Source organism: Cryptomeria japonica, chromosome 10 (genome assembly GCF_030272615.1).
Source record: "Cryptomeria japonica chromosome 10, Sugi_1.0, whole genome shotgun sequence".
NCBI classification, from domain to species: domain Eukaryota; kingdom Viridiplantae; phylum Streptophyta; class Pinopsida; order Cupressales; family Cupressaceae; genus Cryptomeria; species Cryptomeria japonica.
The window spans coordinates 728,864,366-728,881,467 of record NC_081414.1 but is presented as its reverse complement, the minus strand read 5'-3'; positions in this window follow the sequence as shown (position 1 = coordinate 728,881,467).

The window sequence follows — 17,102 nt, the reverse complement described above, 5'->3', positions numbered from 1 at the left end:
CTAGTTGAAGAAGTTGAAAAACTGAATGAATCTAAAGCCAACTTGAGAAGAGAGTTGGAAGGATTGACTATCAAAATGTGTCAAGAGCTTGAGAATAGAAGGAAAGCTGAAGATCTAGTAAAAAACAAAGATCATGAGATATCCAAGATGAAGCAAGAAATCAGTACCCTTACCGCTCATCTCCAAGATAGTAAAGTGGAAAAAGAAGAAATGCAAGGTGAACTAAACATGGCTATTTCTGAGAATGCAACCTTGATGGAATCCAATGCTGCTATTTCCAAGGAACATACTGAGTCAAAGGAGATACTTGCCAAATTTAATCAGAGTACTGCTAAGCTAGAGAAAAAGCTAGAATCGGCAAAGCCAGTAAAGAATACCACTGGACTTGGTTTCTTTGGGTATGAGGAAGGTGAGACCTCTGGAACAAAAGCTGAAACCCCAAAGAAGCAACCGACATCCAAGGATAAAGGTAAGAAAAAATTTAAACTTGTTTGCTTTAATTGTCTCAAAGAAGGACATACTGCCAATGTGTGTAGAAGCAAGGCCTACAACAATTTTCCTTATTTTCAAAATAATATGCCTAGATCCAATAGATTCAATAGAAATAATTATGCATGCAACAAGTTTGGGCATAGAGCATTTGAATGCAGGTCAATTTTGCACAACATTGGGAGATATCCTCCAAGGACTCAAGGAGTTATTCCGGAACTTCTTGTGAATCAGAATCCCAACCGGTACAATACCTATGACCATCGGTCAGTTGGTTATCAAGTGGCAACTAGCTGGAGAGAAACTTGTTTGATTTGTCGTGGTAGCAGTCACATTGCTGTAACATGTAGAAGGAAGAATGGAAGTATGAATAACGAACCATGGAGAACACCTGGAATAGTATGCTATCATTGCAACAAACCGGGACACACTGCCAGAACTTGTAGATTGAGAAAGAACCTATTGGATGATATACCAATCACTCCAGAAGGAAAGATTGATGTTGAAACTATTCAAGTGGAAATGAATAAAACTTGGAAAAAGAAATCAGAAGAAAAGTCACAGGATGAACCTACTTCTGCACCTAGTGTGGAAGTCTCTGAACCAACAAACTGAGCTTCAAAAAAGCTTAGGGGGAACATATCGGTGAAATATTTTGAACCCCCGGTTTATATCGGTAAAGACCTTAACTGGTATATGTTACCTATCAGTCGACAGAAGATTTGAAGCGGTAAAAGGCAAAATTAGGGTTTGTGCCCCAGCGGTGATGTATTTATTATGGTAGGTGAGAGTTTGTTTAAAAGGGTTTTCGTCGTCATTTTCACTTATCTGTTTAGGAAAGAAGAATCTTCAAGAGCAGAGCACCAGAGCAATTTTTTTGGCATTTGGAAAAATCATGTGCGAAATCTTGCAATCATCTTCAAGCAATCAGTGAAGAACACTAAGAGGTGAACTAGCAACCGAAGTGGTGTACTGTGCACGATATTGGAAAACCTAAATTTCAAATTGTGAATGTATTTTCCGAAAATTCTTTCTTATCATTTGCTTATGGCTTCTGCGTCACATTCTAGTTCTAGTGCACCTGAAGATACACCTGAGTTTCTTCAAAAGAAAATGAGATACAATGCCCTATCTCAAATTCTTGTCGGAGTTATTGTCGAGGAAGATATTTCAGGGTATATAAACTGTAAATTGGAAGACCTAGGATCCCTAGTTATTCACTCCCAACTAAGTCCGTTCTGTGGAGATGACAAGAAGATTAAACCAGAGTATAGCATCCTCGAGAAGATGAAACTACACAATGTTGTATACTTTCTAGAAGAATTTACAGAAGAACGTATTCGCATTATCCTTAGCAGAGTGCATGGTGACAAAATGTATCTCTAGCAGACCCATGACATCACGCCGGAAGCGGTTCATGCCGTCACCGGATTCTGTAATGTTGGAGAAATACCAACTTTATGGAAGGTCACCAAAACTAAAATGATAGAGCTCACCGGTTCTATGAGTGACCAATGGGCAATGACCGTCAACACCATTAAAGATGATCTGGTAAAATATGCTTGCATGGTGATTGGTTACAAGATATTTTATGCTAGCAAAATGAATTTTGTCCCTGCTGTTGCGGTGAATGTTGCTTATAGGATGATCAATGAAGATACTAAATATGACCTATGTACCTATTTACAAAAGCAATTGTTGGTGAATCTAAAATCCATCAAGCAGGATAAATCACTGAGGTTCAAGTTTGGCCAACTTCTGGTCGACCTATTCTTCTATTTTCAAGGTTATTTCCCTAGAGTAGGTGATGTTCAATGGTCTACTGGCCTACCGATTTCCAGACAGATTAAGGAGAGTCTACAAGAAGAGGAATTGCATATCCTGAGGTTCTAGGTAAGTACTTTGATGATTCAAATGAAAGATGAGCCAAAGAATGAGGATATCTGGTGATATTGTGAAGAAGTACAAAAATGACATCTGCTTTACAATAAGGATAGATGACTGCATAATGGAAGTTGTGGAACTGAGAAAGGAAGTAGTTGGCCCTATGGTGTATGAAGTGGTGAATGACTTATTGATCGGGTATGCCTCTACCCTACTTGCCTCACCAGTAGATGCAAAGAAGAAAAGAGCTAGTACCTACTTGGAGAGGGTCACACCGATTGAGGAACCAAAGAAGAAAAAGGGCAAAGCAGTGCCATCGATATCTGCACTAGTTACAGCTGCTAGTCCGAAAGTGACCAAGCGGTCACCAGCCAAAAAGAAACCTGAGATTATTCAGGAAAAAGTATTCGAGAGGAAGTGGAAATCCACAAATCACTCACCGGAGGAAGAAGAAACTGAACCGGAGATTCAAATAAAGAAGACAAGGCAATCAAGCAAAAAGCCGAAGTCTACCGGTAATGCACCAACAACTTCTGCACCTATAAATATAGATATTTCCTCTTATAAACCAATGACACATTGTCAGAGGACAATAAAGAACATTAGGAGGAAAGTGCTTGATGATTTAAAGGAATATTTTGATGACTTTAGTGATAGTGAGAAAGAGGAGGTAGAAGAGGAGGTCATTAAATATTTATGTATTAATGATCGGTCACCTTCTGAGATTAAATCTATTACTCCAAATTCTTTGTATAACTCTTTGGATAACAAATGGCGCATTGCCATTGAAAGAGAACAAGAGATCAAGGAGAAAATTTTTGCACAATACTTTCCTGATGCTTCAAACTCTGAGTTATTTGAAATTATGGATAAGAACAAAGGCATCTTCTTTATGAGAAGGAGGCGACTCAGGTTACTAGAAGGTAAAACTTCTGAAGTAGAAAAGGATACACACATACATGTTAAAGTTGTTGTCGAAATACATCAAGTATCTGAAGCCACTAGGAAGGCTGATCAAGAACCTGACCTATCCTCAGGCAAACCGGATGAGGTATTTGACAGTCAAGGTGAAAGAGTGACATAACAAATTGACCATATTGATGTTGATACATTAGATAATGAGGATGTCACTTCTGACAAAGAAAAAGTTGAGAAAGAGAAACAAGACAAAGCAAAAGCTGAGAAAGAGAAACAGGACAAAGAGAAAGCAGAGAAAGAACAAGAGGAAAAAGCAAGGCAACAAGAAGATAAGAGAAAAGAAGAAGAGAAGAAGAAAGAAGAAGATAAGAGAAAAGAAGAAGAGAAGAAGAGAGAAGAAGATAAGAGAAAAGAAGAAGAGAAGAAGAAAGAAGAAGACAAGAGGAAGGAAGAAGAAAGGAAGAAGGAGGAAGAGAAGAAAAAGAAGGAAGAGGATAAGAAGAAGGAAGAAATGGAGAAGGAACAAGAAGAGGAGAAAAAGAAAGAGTCAGAGAAGAAGAAATAAGAAGAAAAGAAAAGAGTGGAAGAGGAGAAGGAAGCAAAGAAGAGAAAACAAGCAGAGATCAAGACCAAAGAAGGAGGGCAGACTCCTAAGGCAACCGGTGATCAAACCAAGCAAGTTGATTCCACCAGTCCTATTTATCTAACTCTTGCATGTCTGACTCAATCAGCAGATGAGTCTGAGCTACTTCGAAGCATCAAACTTGCACAGGAGAGACTAGAAGAATTGCAGAGGAAGAAAGAATAGGATGTCATACAAATTGCAGTTGACACCCTTACCAGTCTAATTCCCGGTACTAACCTCCCTAGTACCGACTCCTCTCTATCCAAGCTCAAACTTCTTTGTACCGTAGTAGAGGACCAGGTACAATGCTTGGAAGATGTTGCTCAAGCAACTGCAAGAAAGAACCATGAAAAGGCACTCAACATTGGCTTAGTCAAGCACATGAATGAACTCAGGACACAGCTACTGAAGCAGCAGAAAGATATCAGTGTTGCTATGGGTGAGGGTAAATTACTTTTGAGTAAAATCTGCCAACCCCATCTGTTTTGTGAAGATGTGCTCAAACAGAAAGCTAAACTCCAATTGGAGTTACATGAATATATCAGCAACTTCAAGATGTCCTATGATTTATTCACTGCCTATGGACAAATTGTTCATCATTTTCAGCATCAGACTGCCAAGATGGACTTAAAGATTAGCAACCGGACTCAAGATTTGTAGGAGCCTCAACTGCTCCTATTACCTAAACTGCAGGTTCTTCAGAGATTTTTTCTCAACTTGGAAGCCATCACGGTAACTCAAGAGATGAGTACCATTGATGCAATGGAAGAAATGGCATTCCAGATGAAGACTAAAAGTGAGGTTGCTACCTCATTACTTGAGTCATGGACATTGGACATGAAGACTTTTGTGAAAAACTTTAAATCTGTTTTTGAGAAACTTCATTCCTTATTGTCATGAACATCTACTCTGTGTTATTTTATAAAAAGGATAGTTTGCATTACTTTGTCATTGTTGGAAAAGGGGGTGTAGTGTACATACATTAAAATTTTGATGAATGTTTATGCACTTACTTGTAATTTTTGCAAAAGGGGTAGTGTATATGCTTAGGGGAAGTAATTTTGATTGTAGCATCTTTTGTCTTATTGTTGTAAAAACAGTTAGATGTCAAAATTTTCCTAAGTGTTGCCATCAATGGCAAAGGGGCAGATTGATGGCATTTTGATGATGTTTTGATTGTCATTGATGGACACACACTTTCTTGATGTATGAGTTATGCTCAACCGGTAATTGTTCCAACCGGTATTGTGTATTATTGAATGTATAGTCTTTAGACTATTGGTATTTTGCAGAAGCCGGTTTACTGGTCACAGATTGACTGAAGATCCCAAGCGGTATGAAGACCCCAAGCGGTTCGAGGATCTCAAGCGATACGAAGAACCCAAGCGGTAGTTAACTTTTGATCGGAATACTACGATCTTCCAGTCTTCATTTTTGACAACCGGTAATCGGCATATTGTATTAACCGGTATATATCTGTGATGAGTTACCAACCGACATTACTGTAAGGTGTGATGAGTTATCATCCACTGACACTTTGGCGGTGTGTTTGTGTCGTGTTACCAAATGTGTCTAGATGCACTGTACCTAGGAACTTGTAGTCTAATTCTATTGGACTGACATGAAATCAGATTCCTTTATAAGGACATCATGTCTAGGGTTTGCATGTGTGAGATATAGAATAGAAAAGGTTATGTGCGATCATTGAAGAGAAGATTAGGTCTGTGTAAAGAGACAGAGTGTGGAGATAATGAAGACTGAAGTAATGCTGAAATGCATTAACAATGAGCTGTCAAGGATCTAATTAAGCATGTTGTGCTATTATCTAGATCTTTCACTTGTTGATTACTAATATCTTCGACAAGTCTGAAACCCTTAACCGGGTAGGCCCAACAGAGCCTTTGTAAATCCTCTAACAAGGTGGTTCACAACTGTGGATCTGAAATCCTTTAATAAGGTAGTCTTTAACAGGACTTATCTCCTAACAGAGATCTAGATTCCTAACAGGATCTGTCCTGGTGAAGAACATTGTATGACCTTAACCGGTCTTACCTTAACTAGTCTGGTTACTATTTTGCAGATAGTTACTTGTGAGTTTCTGCTCACCGTGGTTTTTCCCATTTGGGTTTCCACGTCAAATATCTTGTGTTATGGTGATTGTGCTCTTGTGGGTGAATGCTTTGTTTGCTATATGGTTTGCACTTATCTTAACCGGTTTACTAGTGAATCTGTTGCACCAGTTATATGCTAAAATGTTTAAAATATTGATTATAGTATTTTTTGGTATACTAGTTCACCCCCCCTCTTAGTATTCATCATCCAAGCTTCAGGTAGGACAAACCTCTTAATCCTCCTAAATATGTTGAGGAGCCTGTCGCTGAACAACTTCATCCTTATGCGGAGCCCATCCAAGAGGAGATCTGACCTGCTCCTTGAATTTTGGATGAGTCTATCCAGGAGAGCTCTCATTTCAATATCCCAGGTTTCCTTGGGATGCCAACTATGGAGATCAAGGAGCCTATTATTCAACCTCCTCAGTGCTCTGATCCTATTGAGATTTACCTTTGCAAGGATGGACCTATTGTTTGGAGGGTAGATGGAAATCATCATCCCTACCAATATAGTAAGCAACCTGTTGTTAATGAGGATAACATGGTGAACCAGTTGCAAGAGCTTGCATTGGTAGAAGAAATAATGAGGATTGTTCAGCCATGAAAGCTCCCAGTCTTACCCTATTTTCAGATTTGTCAAAGCTTCAAGAGAATTGCAGCACCCTCAAAATTAGTCCTATGTTACTAAAAAGTGAAGAGGAGCTGTAGAAAGACTCATTTTAGGATGATCTGGAGGGGTTTTGTTCTGAGTTAGAGTCCAGGCCAACCCCTCACAATGAATTGGTTGTTGAGCAACATGAGGAGAAAATAATTGATATTCCTACCTTGCTACCAAGTTATGTGCAAGTCCAGGAGAAAACAGAGGAGGACTTTCAGATCTTTGAAAGTCAGAAAGATGACTTGCAGGAGGTTGTTGTTCAAAGTGAACAAGAGCATAGGTCAAAGTTGATTGATGAAGATAAAAAATTTGTTATCTCTGATTTTCAGAACTATGAGGTTAAGGTAGAACATGCGAAGGTTGATCATGATTTTAATGAACACATGTTCTCACATATCATTGACTCTTTTTGTTCCAGCCTCAATGATGAGGTCATGCCCTTGGGGTGGGAGCAATCTGGTCAACATGATCAGATTTGGTGGAGGAGACAATTGAACCTAGGCAAGCCACTAGGGAAGGTTCAAATTTTGGCATATCAAGAGGCTTCCCAATCAGATATCTCTCCATGATCGAGACCAAGCATGAAGTTGCAAAGCCACATGCCCAAGCTACAAGTGAAGGACGGATCAACAATATGTCTGATCAAGCTTTTGGGGTATGTATGCTTGTTTGTGGGTTGCAAGTCTTCTTGCAACTGATTTTTGTTTTCCCCTTCATCCTCTAGCTCTGTACTTTATTTCAGAGCCATGAAAATCACCCCTCCTTGTTTAGGGAGGGAAGCTACTTTAATCAATATGTGAATGGTTTTGTTTAACAATTTCAAGATTAGTTGGTTAGAGTAGGGTAGGTTAGGTTTTCTTTCCTCCAAGTGCCTTACCACAATATTTTTTCATTTCAGTTATTTCCCTTTCTATTTGTAATAAGTGCTCGAGCACAATCTGCTCTTTCAACGTAGAACAATTTTTTTTGACATTTTACAGATGCAGTGCAGAGAATATCTATTTTGTTTCGCGACTTGACTCGTGCCCAATGGATACTCTTTAGGATACTAATATTTGTGCCAAGCAGGCTTGCCATCCCCTCCGAGTCGCCAAAAATGTAGGCATTTTTTGTGCCAACCTTAGCAAATATCAGATCCAGGAATTCACTGTGACTAAATGTCGTGTTAGTCGTATCCAGCAGAGCTAGTTGCCTCTTTATCAAGAAAATGCATAACATGAAGGTTATGCGAAGGTACATAACACGAGGGTTAGTGATCCGTTATGGAGCAACACCAGGAGGGAGTTTTTTCATCTATTTGGGCTCCAATATTCTATTTTCAAGTTGACCAGCTTCACCGGTCAAATCTCTTAATTCCCACCAACTGGAGGGTCCCTTCTTCATTGCAGGACCGACCCCTTTCACCTGCTACTGGCTGGCGGGGGTTTTATTATTGCTTATCACGCAGTTGGGAACTTTCCACTTTTGTTCCCTGTTGTGATTGTTCCACTTTCGTGCGACTGCGCGATAAGTGGTGTTACCAGGATGAAAGGAGGTTGTTATCACTTGATTTTCATATTGCTCTTTTCCCGCAAACAGAAAAAATGCGACTTTCCACTTTCACCCCTAGGTGATAAGTGATGCGACCGAGAGGAAGAGAGTGTTATCTTTGTTTTGCAGCGATCAGATACTAGGTCCCACCCTTGGCTGCAATACCGTGACGTGGTTATTTAGTTGATGGGCTCGGATTTCATGGCTCATCTGCGGTTGTTGATTCTCAGTTAATGGGCAATCAAATGGCTATGTTTTAATCTTGCATTGGGCCTGGTGGACACTTACATGGAGAGATCTCACACGTCCATCTTTGTGCGAATCTCTCAGATCGACAGTCAGTGTTCATTTTTTTTGAGACATTGGCATTCAAACCTCTGTGCAGGGTGGTTGTCGACCCGATGCTTGAGGCCCTTTTTCAACCTAGTCGACGCCCAATTTTGGATTAGATTTCGTCCAACCACCGGATTTCTTCATCATTACTCTAGCCATGACTTCTGCAGACCATTTTAGATGCTACCCATGCTCATTCAATGTGAAATGAGGACTTTTGCTCCTACAGACGCTATCTCAGACCCATCATGCACTGAGCTCTCTTTTTGCAGAGGGGTTTTGCTTCTTCCCAAGTGCGGAAGATATTTTCAAAGTTGTCCTTGCACACAATCATATCAACTTGTCAATCTGATTCTTCCTCCTCTTTGATATTTTGTAACCTAACCCTATGTGGGTTAGTGTTTCTAACTCCAACTCAATTTGAGTTATGCCTTAGCTTTAAAGGAAATTTAGTAACCCTGTATAGGGATCTTCTTTTCTTTTTTTTTCTATAGAAAACTATGTTTCTCTGCACTTGTGAATTTTGCCTTACCTCTACATGAATACAACTATTTATCTTGCCTTGTTTCAATTTGAGCAATCTATGTAATGATTACCTCTTTGTTTGAATGCATCTTCATCTTGTTTCTTTGCATAAGTGATTGTGTTGATCTCCTCTTCAGGTGGCACCTAAAAACTATTTTTGTTCCTCTTGCCATTCTTTAGAATTCCAACCTTCACTCATACTTAGGGAGCTAATTTAGGTAGAAACCTATGGATATTCTGGGTGGTTTTATTTGTGTTTTGTGCAGTTACAGGCAGGGAGATGAAATTTCTTCTAGGTGCAAACCTCATTTCCCCCTTTTGAAGCATCCCCTCTTTCTCCCTTTTCACTGTCAGATCACATATTAGGATTTATCAGTGTTGGGTTGGTCCAACAGTTGCACTCAGATGGATAGGAAGTCGACCTTCTCCGAAGATTCAACCTCACTTTTGCAAGTTCCACACTTAGGAGGTTGTTTCCATGTTGCACAACGTTGATGAGCATACGTGGTCACCAAGCGGGTTCGACTTTTGTGACAACAATTACTACTCCGTGAATGATTACCCAAGTGATTTTTTTTTCCTTTTTAAAATATCATTTTGATAAATGATTCGAAATTTTTAATTTGTATAATATTTTACAAAAGTTGTTATTATACCTCTAAAAAGTATGGCATTGCCTTTATCTCATTTTAACTATCAATAATTCAAATTTAACCAAAATTAAATTAAAAACATCATCTATCATTGAATTTAATTGCACCTCATACTTTATCATTGAATATATAAATATTTCGTATTTTCAAACTTGATATCTCTCGGCATACTTTACTTAGATTTTTAAAAATATAGACATGGTAGTTATTATTTACTAATTAAATTAATTATGTAATTATTTAATCATGACATATGATTTCTCATGACATGATTTTAATATTTATTTAATATACATATTGATTTTTCCTTTAAATCCTAAATATAAAGTATATTAATAATATTATAAACCAAAAAAATAAATTATTTGAAACATATTTTAAATGACTAAATTGTAATTTAGTTAAAGAATATGTTTTATTATAAATAAAATTTCATTATTATATTTTTTTTTAAAATTATTTATTCTTTTCATACATATATATAATGCTTGTAATTAATAAATAAAGATAAATTAAAACAAGAAAAATCTTTTTAAGATAAAAAGAAATTTAAAACAATTTTTTTTATTAAAATAATATTTAGAAACTTAATTTATGAAATTATTTAAGGAATGTGGAAGCTTCATGAATTCAATTATAAAATTCATGTAAAAAAAAGTAAGAAAGCTATATTATTTTAGGGAAGTAAGAACTAATATTAGAAACTTGGGAGAAAGAAAAGTTTCAAAAATACAAGTTAGAATTTATTGTAAATAAAGTGTCACTTTAAGAAAAGTGTGAACCATTAAAAAAAAAGTCATTTTATATCTTAAAAAGAAAACAAAAGACTAAGTGGTAGAGTCTTTTACAGAGGAGTTAGTTGACTTCCATGCAAAGACATGGCATGTGGAAAAACATGACTTGAAGCCCTTGTTTTATTTTAACAAAGCATAGTGTTAAATTAAAATAAAGGGAGATAATTTAAGTCTTTACATTATACATGTTACAGGATTTTATATCCTCATACGCACAATGGACAGCTCTATATGTAGAGAACTTGAGCATTATTATATGCAGAAAGTGATCCAATGAACTAATTAGGAGAGAAAGTTTTCATGTCTAGGAAATTTATTTGGTTTTTCTAAAATTGCTACTTTTGTTTTTCTCGATTTTAATTGTGTAAAACTTTTTTTTGTATCAAAAAAAGTTTTATACAATTGAGATCCAGAAAAAAGAAAAAAAAGAAAAAAAAAATTAGATTTTGGAAATCTAATATCATTGATCTTCTAAAATTGCCCAAATTTATACATAAGAGAGGAGAGACCGAAATCAAGGGGGCAAAAATACAGGGCATGGAGGCAAGGAGGAGGAAATTGGGAAAGAGAATTTTGAATTGCAGAGGAGGACCATTCTTGGTGAACAACAACGCTTATGGCCAGGTTTCATTTGACCATACTACCCTACCCTCTCAAATCTTATAATTCGCGATTGTTTTGACAGAGATTAAATAGTCGAAGCATTGTTGTTTAATTGATTGAATATTGAATCCCTCTCTTTTGTTGGTTTGGATTAACCATTCTATACGCCCATCCTTCATTGTGGACGCCATGAATCTAAATTAAGAATTCTTATGTAGTAGATGCCAGTTCGTTTTTGGTATTTATTGATTTACTGTCAAACCTGTTTACTAGGGAGAAACCTGAAATGACATCTTTAAGCATGCTACCAAATAGTTTGTGTGCCTTGTCTGTGCTTCTTCTTTTGTCATGCATGTATACTAGATCTTTTCCAATTTTAGCATCTGATAAAATACGGCCAGCCTTAAACCACACACACTAAGCAACATATTAAGTCTAGAGAATGTTAGTCAACTCTAAGTGTTTAACACCTTAAGTCTAGAACTGTATTCTTAGTGTCACCACACACATTAAGCAACATATTAAGCCTAGAAAATGTCAGTCAACTCTGAGTGTTTAACACTTCTAAGCCTAGAAGTGTAAGCTTAGTGTATGTGATTTAAGTCATTCCATAAAATACACCACCCATTACGTTGTGATGAGTATCAATGCATTCTCCCAAGCTTCCTTTTGGAATAGGCAGGGAGGATGTTGGCAAAGATTGTGAAATTTGGCTATACGCCTGCTGATTGCATTTGCTTGAAAGATTCTAAAGTCCTTGCAATATTTAACATATATATAAATATGTAAATTTCTCCACACTTAATCATTAGATTCTCTAACTAAGATCACAAGTGGCTTTCAACAAAATTTTTGAGAGTATTGTCATATAGACAATAAATTAAAAACTATACTAATGCTACCCAAATCCATGTTCAAAAGGGATGAGTCTGGTAATATTGTTTGTGTATATTCGTTTTGATGCATGACTGGATTCTGATGATTGAATCTCTGATCACTTTGGTTTCTTTGTGTTTGAGGTGGAACTTGACTCTATGAAAAAGTAACAAGTATTTAAGTTGTTTCTTCTATCTATAATATGTATGTTATATGTATTTTGTGTGCCCATGATATCGTAACATTAAAGTTAGAAAGTGGATATATAATACCGCACAAATTATATTACTCTTGCCAGTGTCACATTGTTAGTCTTCCTCATGTTGGATTGGGTATCTTTCGTGTGATGAAAGATTCTGGGGAAGTGTAACTACTTTGTGGTAGAGTGGAAATGTGCTCTGACAATGTTCTCACCCGTGTTGTGCTCAAGGGAGACATATGTTAGGAGTTCCTTTCAAGGTGGTCGTCATGATTTAGTTATTTAGTGTATTTGATTTTGTGGTCTATTGTAAAGGTATATGTTTCCATATGTTTATCTTGTTGTCAGCTTATGTAATTTGACTTTATATGTCGAAATGTAATTTCTTCTCTCTAACCTTGTATATCTAAACACGTGGCAATGATTTATTCTTGATTATGTGTTTTTTTTGTGAATTAAGATATTTTGATATTATGGTGGTCCTTACATTTGGTGTCAGAGCGTGTTTCCACCCTACCACAAAGTAGTTGCACTTCCTCGAAATCTTTCATGACGTGAAAGATACCCAGCTCAGCAATGCCTAGCAACTTGGAAACAATAGGTAGGAGGGAATTCGGTTCAACCCAATATATCTACATGCATTTGTTTGTATGAAATGCATGTAGCTTACTATCGGGACATGACAAAGCAACATATTAATACATTTTGCAAGGCTGATTCCATCTATTTCAATGGACACATGGCTTTGGCCAAAGCACTTTCAATTATCCAGAACCTACTCAAAAGAGGACCGTCCTTCTTTGTTATTCCATATCTGGCACTTGTCCTAGAAAGGTAAACCCAAAAGACACAAAAAGAGAACTACCTTTCTAAAAAAATAATTCAGCTCAATATACGTATAGCTCAGTATTAATTACTTCAAACAATGTTCTACATCTTTTGAGACTTCATAAAAACCATGTTTTTGTTCAATCAAGATACTAATACAATTTTAACATTGGTACGTTCTCTGCTATCTACTCCCTTGTACATTAATGTTAAGACAAAACTTGGTCCTTTGAGTTGGTTTAGGAATAATACTAGGAAGAGTTTGATTCAAGATGTCAATATCTTCAAGGGAACTGGTGTAGTATGAGTCGCTAAATGGCATTAGAATTCCTCGTTTGTCGTTAAGCACAGATGACTATTGCGAATCATTTAAGGGAACTATGTTTTGGTAAGACCTAGTACCTATGGGAAACGTTAACAAAATCTTGGTTATGGTAACATGTGTGTAGGTATCTTTTGAGAAACCTTGGAAAGAGAACTACGTGTGACTTTGACCCGTTTGAAAAAAAATTGTTTGAAACATATTTTAAACGAACAGAATGTATTTTAGTTAAAGAACATGTTTTATTATAAATAAAATTTCATTATTATATTCAATATTTTATTTTTCATTTATTCGTTATATATATATAATGCTTGCAATTAATAAATAAAGATGAATTAAAACAAGAAAAATCTTTTTAAGATAAAAAGAAACTTAAAACAAAACCTTTTTTTTAAAATAATATTTAGAAACTTAACTTATAAAATTTATGGAATGTAGAAGCTTCATGAATTCAATTATAAAATTTATGTAAAAAAAATAAGAACGCTATATTATTTTAGTGAAGTAAAGAACTTAAAATTTAAAAGCTAATATTAGAAACTTGGGAGAAAGAAAAGTTTCATTTAAAAAGAAAACAAAAGACTAAGTCGTATTACAAAGGAGTTAGTTGAATTCCATGCAAAGACATGGCATGTGGAAAAACATGACTTGAAGCCCTTGTTTTATTTTAACAAACCATAGTGTTAAATTAAGATAAAGCGAGCTAATTTAAGTTTTTACATTATGCATGTTACAAGATTTTATATCCTCATACGCACAATGGACAACTCTAAATATAGAGAACTCAAGCATTATTAAGTCGATAGGCTTTTAGTGGGGGCTTTTGCCCACCGAAGTGTAAGACATTCCGGCGAGCATTGATTTCCGATGCCCGGAAGATTTTTCCTGATGAGCGAGACATGTTCGTGGCAACGACACATGGGCAATTCAATTTTGTCTTAGATTGTGTTGTGTGTATTGCACGAATCCCGGAGAAGTGGCTAACGATAAATGAATGGCAATGGAAATTGGTTAGCCCTAATCTATCATTTGCTTGTGTTTTATTTTCTGGTCCTCATTTTTCCATGAATTGCTTTTTCTCTACAAGTTTTCGATTGCTTAGGGTTTACGAATGGTGATGGATACGAAATGAAAATCGGTTAACCCTAATATGTCATTTTCTTGTGTTTGTTTTTCAACCCTCATTTTCCCATGATTTTTTGTTGCCCTGCAAGTTTGCAGTTGATTTGTTCTACAATTTTTCGGTTTATTAGGGTTTACGAATGGTAAGTGATGGGTAATGAAAATTGGTTAACCCTAATCTGTCATTTTCTTCTGTTTTGTTTTTTGGTCCTCATTTTCCCGTGAATTGTTTTGGGTTTGTAAGTTTTTGTTTCATTACGGTTTAAATAAAAACTGCTTAACCCTAATCTGTCATTTTCTTCTGTTTTGTTTTCCACTCCTCATTTTCCCATGAATTGTTTTTGCTATGCAAGTTTTCGGTTTACTAGGGTTTACTTTGCTCGGTTTCTTGGGTTCATTAAGCTTATGTTCTTCGGCTGTGACTACATTTAGTGAATGCATTAGACTCCAGGTTTGTTTGCTTGATTAAGGTTGCATTCTTCAATCGCGAGTGCATTTGGTGAATGCATTACAGCGGTTCTAGGTGAGTTTTTGTATTGGTTAATCCTAATCTTCTTCTCTTTTATTTCCCGGTCCTAATTTTCCCGTGAATTGTTTTTGCTCTGCAAGTTTTCGGTTGATTAGGGTTTACTTTGCATGGTTTCTTTCCTTCATTGAGGTTTCGTTCTTCAGTTGGGAGTGCTTTTGGTGAATACATTAGCGTGGTTGGAGGTGAGATTTTTTAACTTGTTAACCCTAAATTGTTTTTCCTCTGTAAGTGCTTTGCAGTTTGTAATTTTCAAAATCTGACAGGTCACTTCAATTTTTGTTTGTTTTCCTTTGTTTATTAGGGTTTCATGGTGGTTGAGGTGTGATATTTTAACCCCCATTAACAAGGTTTGTGAAAGTCGGTGGGAGACGAAGTGGAAGTGACAAGAGACATTCCCAGGTAAGTTTTCAAACTTATATGTTTTGTAAGTTAACTGTAAAGTCTGTTTTTGCAATCAATGTCTCACTATTTACAAAATCACCTTGTTTTCATTAGGCTATAACCTCTAGACCTGATTTTTGTAAATATGCACCTTAGTTAGGAGTTGATTTCGTTGCTTTAGATGTTCTTAATATTTTCATAACAACCCTTTATATATATATATATATATATATATATATATATATATATATACTGGTTACGTGTATTTATTTTAGTATCTATGAGATACCATAGTAGTTGGCTCAATATTCATATAGATTTGTATGTTAACTACAAAGTCTGTTATTGCAATGAATGTGTCAGTATTTACAAAATTAACAATCAACAAAACACAACCAACAGTTAAGATTCTAAGACAAACACAATAAGGTAAAGTAGGTGGCCATTACAAAACAACCACCTTGTTTTCATTATGTTATAACCTGTAGACTTGATTTCTTACCTGTACTTTTTAAGTATCTCTGTGATACCATAGTCGCCTCAATATTGTTTTAAGAAGAGGTCGTTCATTGATAATTATGCACCTTACGTTTATTACAGTTTCATTTCCCGTTGGTTGAGTTTAACTGTCTGTGAAGTGCATTTGTTGAATGCAATAGAGCTGGTTGAGGTGCATTGTTTAGACCTCTTAGAACAGTTGCATTAAACCTCATTGAGGTGCACTGTTTGGACCGCCTAGAAGAGGTTTCTTTCTCTAAGATTAACTGAGTTTGTAATTTACTATATGTAAGGGTCATCTCTAATTTTCATGTTCTTGTAATGTTAAGAAAATTTATAATTTATTAAATCAAATTCATTTATGTAATTTTCTTCTCTTTTGTTTTTTGGTCCTCATTTCCCTCTGAATTGTTTCTACCCTGCAACTTTCTGATTGATTATGTTTTATTTTGGTGGTTGTCGTGAGCAGTGAATTAGTCCTTTTTGCATTCTTCAACAATGTTTTATTTTACTTTGGCATTAGCCACCTTTTTCTCCTATATTAAGTTTTTTAACAATGTATTTTCACTTGTTGGTTCTCATAGAATAGTGACACAATAATTGAATCAAAATTTTACAATGAATAGAGGGATGCAAGAAAGAGAGGACATTAACAGTGTCGTGAGGAAGCTTTTGGAAGAGATCAACAAGATAAAGCAGAACCTTAGAAAGGTTATTGATCAGCTCGAACGTAGAATGGTCAAGCAGTCAAGAACCCCTCCTCCTATTGTTGCCACTCTTGTTTCCACCGTTCCTAGTATGGGCAATGATGATGATACTATAACAAACTTTGCCCTCTTCCTATACCGACTCCTGAACAATTAATTGATCCACTAGGTGTTTTTGAGCTTGGAGATAAGATCCTTAAGTGGAATGATAATCAAGATGGATGGGTTGCATGGGTAGATACTAATTAGAGTTAATTACACACTGTTTCATGGGTTTAGTTCTTATTTTGATTATATTTTGATATTTGAAGTAATCTTCATACTCTTCGTACTCGATTCTTATATGTGCAACTCATAAATCGGTACTGTGATTTTTTGTCTTGGTGTACCTATTACAAGTAACATAAAAGAAATATCCACACACCACTGTGTTGTTTCAGTTTTGCTTTACTTTACTCTGTTTTGGGTTTCCTTCTACCTCATTCTGATGAACAAATAAATGCATACATGTGAG